We start from the raw sequence: 10,504 nt of genomic DNA, 5'->3' as shown, positions 1-10,504 counted from the left end.
CCAAGTAAAATGTTTTTGGTAATGTTCAGTGGTAAGACATGCAATCAATTGTACATTAATATTCTGATAGCGCTTTTTTGAACTATTGACTGTTTTTATAGAGTTATGCAAATAAGTTTTAGAAGAAGACATCATTCACAGTAATTCTCCTAATGTGGAGATGCTGTGTTCGCGTTAGATTGACCTAGCATGGTACTGCATCTGGGCTGAAAGCTGGTGGTGGCATCTGAAAAAGACTAGAAATGCTCAGTTGCCTGAAATCCTTTGAGAACAGCTTCCCAGATTATCTCTCTGCTGTGACTGTAAGGTGAGAGAATGGATCCAGTCTCGGCACTGAGCACGTGGTTGCATCCTCAGTCATCAACTTACCGTAGGCCTAAACTGCACTGAATCTCAACCAGATTACATAACGTGCTCCCAGGGAATTAAATCTCAAGTGTGGGCTCCGTGCTGTACTAAGATGACTCTGGAGCAGCCAAGGCTAAAATATGTCCTCACCCCCCAGCTGCAGGTCTCTGACCAACTCTTTACCCTCTGACACACTTGGAGCCATTGTGTGAAGAATGAAGAATGAAATGCTCAGTGACCAAAAAACATATAGGGTATTTGCTGAAAATAGTAGCTGTCAAGAATTGTATATGGCTGGATAGTTGATCACCCATAAACTTACTCTCAGAACTAAATAAACTGAAGTAGAGCCTTGGGGTCAGCTCTGCTGTTTTTGGCACAGGAGGGAAGCAGTGTGCTCTGCTGTGTCTATAGCCTTTGCCAGTCATGCTCATGATGTCTTTCATGTTGCAAAGAGAGAGTTTAACATCAGCTGGGAATTTTCTTTATGTCAAAGAAAAAGCCTGGGAAGTAGCTGTCTTTTCTTCTGGAGTGCAGTGGGCTGAAGATCAGGCAGACATCTGTTTGCTGCCATACACCCACTTGCTATGTACCTGTGCTTTCTCTGCCCCTGCAGAGATTTGTCTCTCCTGCTTCAGCAAACAGGACTTTGCTGGCCTTCCAGACATGAACTGGGACCTAAAAGAATTCAAGGAATCAATTCCAGGAAAAAAACTCAAGTCTTCCAAATACTCAGTTTTAAAATAACTTTACTGAAAAAAGTGGACTATGGCATATAAATAAAGTGACATAATAGAAAGAAATATGTAATACATTTTTTATAAACTTCATGGAAAGGAAACTTGGGATTTAGATTCTTGTAGCTTTAGGTAGGCAAGGAGCAGATTGCTAGAGATAAATCTTGCCTAGCCTTCAGATGTTAAAAGTTGCAAATAATTGAGAGCCTTAGAACACCTGCAATGCCTTAGAACACCTGCAGGTTGCAGCCTCAGCATGAAGGTACAAATGCTAGAGGAATGCTGCTCTAGAGATGTCTTTTTCTTTTATTATCTATTAACTAGTATAAGAAAGCATTGTGACAGTCTCCTTTATCACTCTGCTGCTAGATAGACTACATCTAACTTCTGGCCTAATTACTATATTTTGTTGTTCCCCCCACAGTCTGATCTTGCTTTGTGGTTTTAGCTATGGAGTAGAGAGTTTGTTCCATTTTTGTTTTTAATTACCATTGCTTGCCTATGCTCATTTTTCTTTGATTCTTCTTCCCTGGCATCTCTTTAGGACTTAGGATAAAAACCTTGACTTATAAAGCTTCCTACAAAAATCCAGTAGCATTATATTTCCACCAATGTTCTGCACATATAGATAGGTTGCTTGTTTTTCATATTAAGTCTTGTTATTGTTCGTTTGTACAGATGTAGGCTAATAGATATTTGGCCCATGACTTAATTTCTTGGATACTGTTATTTCCATACCCTTTATTCATGAAGTGCTTACTCTATGGACAGATGGCCTTTTCTGGGTGTCTGCTGTCTTTGTGAGACAGGAGATAATGCTGAAGTGCTTAAACAAAAATGTTTTTAAATTAATGTTTTGTTTCCTATTTCTTTCAACCTCTCCGTCATTCATGCCAATTACAAGTTTTCACTGTGGTGAAACATTTACATGTGTGACCTGTGTTGGCTTCTGTTGTGCAGCAGTGTTTGGGGACAGAGGATGTCTCTGACAGGAGAGTACTGGATTGTCCTGTGAAAACAAAGATTCTCTGTCTCCGCTTAACAGAACTGATGTGCTGCACAGTCAATTCCTGTGTCACTTCTATTTTATCAAATTTCACCCACATACTTGGGTACATAAATTTGAATAATTTCTAGATGCTCCTGACAGTTTCATTTTTCAGATGTAAATCGTACAGGTTGCATGCAACAGATAGATGAAATGTATTTTTTATGAAGATCTGATTTAATTTTTTTTCTGTCTCATTTGAAAATATTTTGAATAAAGCATCAGTCATTTAAATGTCAACATTTTGCTTCCAATTCTTCTCTTTTCTACAGTTGTATGAACACCAGACAGAAATGTGCTCAAAAATAAATTTTTAAAAAAAAACAGCACTTTGGCATTTTTGAGGGAAAAAAGGAACCCAGTCATCCTTGGTGTTTTTCAGATTCTGTTCTTTATTTCTGTTTTCCCTTTGTCCTGTTTAAACACCAGCTTCTTATGTAGTTTGCGATTTCATGAATAAACAGTTTACCTGGAAATCACTAAGGATCTCAGCATCCAAACTTATACTCCAGAACTGTTTTAAAATTCTCATGGTTATGTAGAAAGCATAGGAACCTATGTAAGAACAGCTGAAAGACTGATGTGTTTCCAGGTCTGCAGATGGCAGCGGCAATCCAAAAATTGCTGAAGGTTATTTAAATAGTATTTGTTACCTATTTCATTGCAAATACAGTTATAAATAAGAGCAGTATCTTACTGTTGTATCAAACTAAAGAATATAAGAGTCATGGTACCGTGCTATTCAACAACATTAATTTTGAAGTCTGTTAAAAATGTCTGCAGAGACTAGCCAAAGAACTTCCAACCTGTTGGCCCAATGCCCAAAAGAAACCTTGAATCTCTCAAAATAGTTTAGCTCATTTTCATGACTGGTTCACGGAACCTTCATCAGAAGAACAAAGCTAGAAGCAAAGCCCAGAACAAAGCCCTTCACGAATGTCTACTGCAGCAAACCTGTTTGACTGAATTAGTTTTGAACTGGCTGATACATAGCAATAACTATATATGGCAAAATAAAAGCAAACCACTATTTATTAATTAACATTATTTAAGTAGCTGTAACATGGTGCGTAGTATTTTCAGCAGGCATCCTGAGCAAATCCTTGAAATATTCTCTTCTGTGCTCACAGTCTGATGGTGTTAATGTAGTTACTGTTCCTACATAATTGTTCCTAAAATGTTTAGCAACTATACTATCTATATATATTCTCTCTGTATATATGTTTCTCACTAGATGCATGATATACCAGATACATATTAAGTATGTGTATATATACACACATACACTGTAGAATATACAGGAAGAGCTGGAGGATGACTCTAGAGCACAGCAGATTCTGTTGAGTACTATGGAGTTGAGCTGACACAGGACTCCACCAGCCTCCTGAAGTCTGCAGGCAAGGTCCTGTGCCCAGAAAGGCTTCAGTTTTGGTGTGTGGATGGTGTCAGTGATAGCTACATTCAACAGGTAGGTATGTGGCAATGCTAAATATATGATGTTGAGATGGTGCTACCTCAGCAGAAGCTGCATCTCCTGCATATTGGGGATGCCCAGCACTCTTACATGCACTGGCAAACAGCACTGATGATACAAAATCTTGTTCTGTTTTGACATATACTTTGGAGATAGATGGCGGACTGATTGAGGACAGAGATTTTGGGTTTGAAAAGATGGTAACAGACTAAACTATATTCCATAATCTAAAACGTTGAACTGACTGTGAACAACTGAGTGGTGAGAAGTGAAGAAAATGAAGAAAAATGCCAAAGATAGGGAGCAAGAGCATGAACACCAAAAAACCCCTTCTGATAGAAGAGGCCCTTTGCAGATTGCTTTTGCCGGTAGATGTCACTGTAAATAAGGCAATGGTCTGGGTGTCACCTTCACACTGACACGGCAGCCCAAATAACATGCACAGTGTCCTGAAGTCTCAGCCTGTGGAAGAAGCATATGTAATACAACTCACGTACTAAGAATGTGCTGTTGATTGTGACTTACTCCCTTTCTTAAAAGTGAAAGAAGGATTATGAAAAAAATGATTACTTTCAGATACATAACAAAAGACATTCAGATTTAAAAGATCATATGGACTGTGCGTGGCCACATAAGCACTACCAAGCAGGCTCTGTAGGTCCAGCATGTTCTGGCTTAGCTGGACTTCCCTGAGCGCATGGAAAGCCGCTGGGCAGAGCATGGGCAGCAGATCAGACTTTGCTGGTGCCCGAATCTCTGGGAGCAAGTTCCATGCAAGGACAAATTCACACATGCAGTACAACTGAGCATAGGTGATCATCGAGCAGGTTTTTTGCAAAGGGAACAGTAAAGATTCATATAGAAAATCTGACCAGTTATTTGAAACCACTTTCTGCTTGTTTCCTGACAGATTCAGATGAACAGTGGTGCTCACTTCGGCCATGGCACTGCTTTCACCCGACTCTCAGTGTGAGGCTCCAGAAAGCGTTTGCCTACCTGTCTCTCTCAGTTATGACATATCTAAATATCACCGCTAGGACCCAAGGCAGGTTTCTTGGTACACACAAGCACACTGCAAATGTTCATTAACTGGAAATAGATCTGTGTGATTACAGAGAGAGTTGTAATTGTGGACACAACAATGAATTACTAAAATGTTTTCCAGCGTGCTTTTTTTTTTTTTTAATTTAGTGGGTAACTCTCATTTTTACCAATCTAGATTTCACCCTCTGTGTCAGTGTACAGAGGGTATATACAACCTACACTGCCCCCACCTCTGGGTTATGGCAATCAGGAAGTAATCTAGTAGTCTTGCCCTGCAGCGCGGCCATCTCATAGCGGAGTGGGAACACCCAGGATATCGGAGCTGAACAGCACTCGGGTATACACACTACCTAGGTGTGATACTGCTTAAATAATACAGAAGTCTCATGATTGTGCTTCACTTTCCCCTAGTGACTGACAGTGTGTTCAGGCGTGTTTGTAGAGTCACTTGCACTTAGCTCCTGCTAAAATTGGTTGAGATTAAAAAAGAGAGCAAAAAAAAGATTAAAGAATTTTCTCTTGCATCTTGCATCCAGTAATTCATGCAAGAGGAAAATGTGACTGACTGAACTGCTTTGTATCGAAAAAGAGAAAGCTCCATTTCTTTTTCTGAAAAGTGTGTATTGCTGTTTAGTTGTGCTTTACATGTTGTTACTCATATGTCTGTACTGGACTTCTTTTCTGTTATAGCTTAAGGCTATATTCAGCCTCTTCAGAGTCAGTAGTTGTCCCAGTCTGGGCACTGGGTCAACTATTCAGCATGCAGGTCTTTGAGTGCTAAGATGTGCTTCACTTCTAGTACTTAGCGCTCTTGCTTACAGTAGGCACTGTAAAAACATTAGCTAATGCTTCTTACTGGCACTAAGAGTTACCTTTCTCATTTGACAGGGAAAAAGCTGCCCAGCCAAGGTATAAAACCAGTAACCAAATGAATGGCTAGATAATTAAAAAGAAATTACTTAGTTGCATGTTCTTGTTGCTATCACTTTATTTTCTGAGTTAAAAGAGGCATAATATCACACCTACAATGTAGGTACTATTGAGTTAACAGCAGTGAAGAGTTTATGTTAAAAACCAGTGTAGCAGATGCCTCCTGAAGGGCTGGTGCGAAGCCTGCCCATTAGCGCACTTGCAGAGGCAACAGGGATCCCTCAGGCTGAGCAGGGAAAAGCCGCCTAGTTCTTGAATGAGTGTATTAACGACCAACACCCCCTCCTTTTCCAGAGGGAAATAGAGCATATCTGCTGTGCTTTGCAGTGAACTTAATAGCTGTGCCTATCGTGGTAAATAAAGCAAGCCAAGGCCCACTTTCTGATCCTGGAACAAGGGCCATGAGACTCAAGAACATGTCTTGAGTCTGCACAGCTGAACTTACCTGGGCACCTTCCTCCATATGGTCTATTTGAAACAATCACTTCACCCTGTCTGGGCCCTCTTGCAGAGAGCTCAAGCTGACGTTTGCCAAAACCACGCTGGGAAGCTTCCATTTGACCATGGCCAAGTACTGTCCCTCTCCAGTTGCTACTATAGGCATGGCTAACACTTCTGGTGGGTGCTAGGAGTACCATGTGCAGCAGTATGACCTGGGGCTTCACCAGCACCTCTCTCCTTTCTGAATCCCACTGGAGCGCCTGTGTGACACCTTGTCCCCACTCGGTCTGGACACTTAAGTCTCCATAAGCTGGCTTCTGCGTGGGCACCACTGCATGTGGCATTCCTGCATGACAGTGGTATTTAGATGTCTTATAAATGAGAGGTAGGCTGGCATACACTTTCTAGAGTTCTCTACTGAATTTAGCCACTGGCATTCATCCTGTTTCATTTTAGGTGCCAAAATGCATCTTCTGAATCCTACTGTAAGCCTTTCTTGTGCTTCTCCTTATTTGCAAAATGGGTGTATCAATGCTTGTTCCATTCCTAAGTCTGTTGTCTTTCAGCAGAAATTTAAGATTTTTGTGTCACAGAAGCCAGCACATAAGTGAATGCTGATTTAACTATGGAAACAACCACCATCTTTGTTAGGTATGTGGTCAAACTAGAACCAACTGGTCCTGCGGTCAAAGCCAGGAGCATGTGGGTGAGATTAAGGAGGATGGGAGCAATTAGAAATTGGGCTGCCTCTTCTTTCTCTATGAGGAAAGAGGAGCTTTCTGGTTTGCAACCTGGAAAAACGGGTGTGTGGGAAGAGTTGACTTTAGGCCAGGGGCAGGTCATGTATCTGTCTCAGGGAGAGCAGTAGAAGGTGTTTTTGGAAAGCTGTGTTTTAATCGTAGGTCTGCTCTAGGGGGCCGAGCCACCTCTAGCATGGGCAGAAACCCTGTTCTGTTTCTAACTTCTCACCATTTTTCTTCGTGGTTTTGCAGTAGTCACATCACATCAGTATTTTCAAACTGGTACTTAACCCCTTGATTAGCCATTTAAAAAGAAGCTTTTAATTTCCTTGAAGTACTGACTACCTGAGAGATCTCCTAGTTAATGGCAGCTCCAGCCCTGTGGCAAGTTGGGTCACTTCTGTTGTGATACTTAGAGATTTCAAAGCATAACTTTTGGAAACAAGCGTTCAGGAGTAGTTGCTGAATCTTAGTATTAGTTTAACCCTCCCACTAGAATAACTATATCCCTTTATGCTTGGAGATCCACAGAAGAACACGAGTATGAACACTGTGTAAGTCACAGCCTTGAACACAATTTGGTTTTAATATATACTCCTCTATACTTACAATATTGTTCTGTTGAATCATTTATTTGAATTCACTCTATGCTCCTTTCACAACTGGCCCAACTTGCTGTAGTATCACAGAAATGAGATTTCAGAAACAGGTCTAGAGCTTGATCTCCTGTACACAAGTGTCTGGTCTTGCAACTGCTTAAGCCAAACATCTGTTCTCCACCTCCCTCTCATCAATCAGATATGCTAAAATGAGTTAAAATGTCACTTGAAGAAAGAAATATGCATACAACAAATACTTGGAAGGAAGGCTAAAGGATCACAGGATAGGTCAGCAATGTTCATACCAGGGAAACCTAGGAGGCCAGAAGCAGGGTACAATGAGTAAAATAGGAAACAATTCTGTAGGTCTTGGCAGAGCTTTCCTTTGCAATAATTATCTAAAGCTGTCTGGAGGCTTTCCCTGGAGCCTTTCTCTCCCTTGACCCAATAATAAAAGAATCCATGTTACAAACTTTGCTGTGGGAAAGTAATGTGGGAAATGTAATGGAAATGCAAAATGCAACATCTTTATCTGGCAGCCTTGTAAAATCCTGCCTAATGTTAATCCTATAGGACTTGTTCAAGGGCTGAAAGCACTCTGAATAGTTGGAGTGTGACCATTTCAGGCACTCCTCTTGCATTTGAGCATTTTCACAGACAGAAGACACAATGGCTCTACTGGACCATGCCTCCAAAGTATGTTGCCATTGCAGAAACGGCCTGTATGGTTCCATGGAGATAATTAAGAAATAAGGTTCTGTGAAAGGATATTAGACCACACTTCACAACAGTGCGAATCAATGGAAGAGCGCACAGTTTGGTGAGGGAAGGAGGGGGACGTGCAGATCTGGCCTCCCCCAGAGGACTGCAGGGAAGCCCAATCGCTTGCACAGCAGCAGCTGTGGATGTCCCCCTCCTTGCTCTTCCTCATGGGGAACGTCCCGATAAGACAGGGGTGGTCCTGTTGCATCAGCTGCTGACAACTTTTTGTGCCACTACTACCAAATCTGTCCTAACACATTTTTCAAGGGTAAATCTAAACGTTTCCTGACAGCATGTTGTTGGTGTGCCGAGGGCTAGTGTCTCTTTATCATGAGGAAGCAGACTGGTTTCAAGGGGTGGCCCAGATGACCAGATTGCCCCGGTCCTCAGCTCTCTCCTGATTAACACCCCTCCATCTGAAGGAGCAAGTTTACAGCAGGGCAGGAGAGGGTATGTTCAAAGTTACCATTTATAAAAGTATTGTAGTGCATGACTTGGTCTTTTATATTGATTGATGTTATTACATTGCTCTGGTAACTGAATGTCCCAGGTAGAGATGAGGTTTTATTGCATTAGATTTTGTCACGCCAGACACTATTTTTTTTTAGTCTTTCAGCCTCATTCACTGCTTTGTCCTGTTCCACTTCAGTCAACAGGTAGTTTGCTAAAGATTTCAGTGAGAATAAGAGCAGGCCAAATCATCACCACAAATCAAATTTGTGGTGTCTCAAAAAAGCACATCCTCGTGCCGCCAGGATTCCTGTGCGTGTCTTATGTTTTTGTGACCAAAAGGTCAAAAATGCTGCTTAGGAAACTGTCTTACCCAACGCTGACAAAGCCAGCGCTCATCTAAGCGGGGGTGAGCCTGGCGGCCAGCGGGCTCAGCTGGGGCTGAATTCAGTGAAGATGCGGCTGCAGCTGGGGCCTGGCGTGGGTCGTGCACAGCCGACCCACAGGCCCATCCCCGGCCATGCTCTGCGGCAGCGTTTTGGTGGACTCACACTGCCCCCCTGCCCCGCTGTATCCAGTTACTGAGGCGTCGCTCCGGCAGCCATCGTCCCGCTGAGCGACATGCGCCAAGAGCTGCCGGGCATGCGACATGCTCGGTCGCCCCTCGACCATCCTCAGGTTTCTCTTGCTTGGGCGGGATGGATTTAAGCTCACGGGTGTCCTGAGGAGGGGTAAATGCTGTTCAAAGGGTATGTAAGGAATTAAGCTGATTCCCCCCTGGGGTGGGAAGAGAAAGGGAAGCTTGGGGCTTTCCCCAGCTCGCTCTTAAATTTCCACCCTGGAGTGTGTGTGTATATTTATGAGAAAATTAAGCAGAGGCTACACATTGCCCGATACAGTGAATATCAGGGATAAGATATTCCAGCCTCTTGATTTCACAGTTTTATCCAAATGTGAGCAGTAGCTCTCCACAGACAAAATAGGAAGTGAATGTAATGGATATCTAAAAGGGGATCATCAGGTGGCGATAGTTTGGCGATGAGGGAAGTGCTCATTTCAGGCTGCAGGAACAGAAAGTGCTGCTGCTATCACGGCTCCCAAAATGGCACAGCTTGGTCCTGCATCCACTCGGGCTCCGTGGACCCCGGCAGGCCAGCGCCCTGTGGCAGCACCACCCTTTGCTCGTCTGCTGGAAGCCAGCGGGACGCCTTGGGGATGAAGGGCACTTGGTCCCTCAGGGGAGCAGGTGCCTCGTTGTCACACAGGCTCCTTTAGCACCCTTCTGAGAGGAACCTTACACCTTTGGCTGACTTAGTGCTGCAAGGGATAGCCCTTAAAGAAATTAGTCACAGTATACTGTACTGACGTGAACACAATCCCATAGGTGTATTTTTCCTACACATATACTATTTAAGCTGACTTGGCTCTAGCTACACTATGGTGAACCTTGTGGCACAATTTAGTTTGTTGATTTTAAAGTTTTTATGGTGTGATATCTTGGTTACCTCAGAGCATTGCTTAGCATAAGCAAAGACTTAATGGCTTAAGCAGTCGGAAAATAAATGCATTTTATTTGAGCTCTGTGCTAATGCAGAAAAATTTGAATAAAGCATGCAAGGAAGCTATAATGCATTGCCATAACATAGGCAGCAGTACACCATTAATCCTGGCGGGATTTTTTCAGCAATTTTTTTCTTTTCTTTTCTTTGATAAATAATGCACTCAAGAAATTCAGAATAGCTAGTGAATGTGTTGATTTTGACAAGCAGTTTTGCTTGAAAAACAATTTTAAAACGTTCAAGATGTAGTATTACATCTGGACATTTTCTAAATGTTCTACTGCAACTGACTTCAGTTTTAAGTGGTTTCTTCCACTGCCCAGCGTTGTTGCTAGCTGCTTCCAAGCCCTGTGTTTCCCATCCTGTGCCGCT

This window comes from Aptenodytes patagonicus, chromosome 2 (genome assembly GCF_965638725.1).
Source record: "Aptenodytes patagonicus chromosome 2, bAptPat1.pri.cur, whole genome shotgun sequence".
Lineage (NCBI taxonomy): Eukaryota > Metazoa > Chordata > Aves > Sphenisciformes > Spheniscidae > Aptenodytes > Aptenodytes patagonicus.
This window is presented reverse-complemented; position numbering follows the sequence as displayed.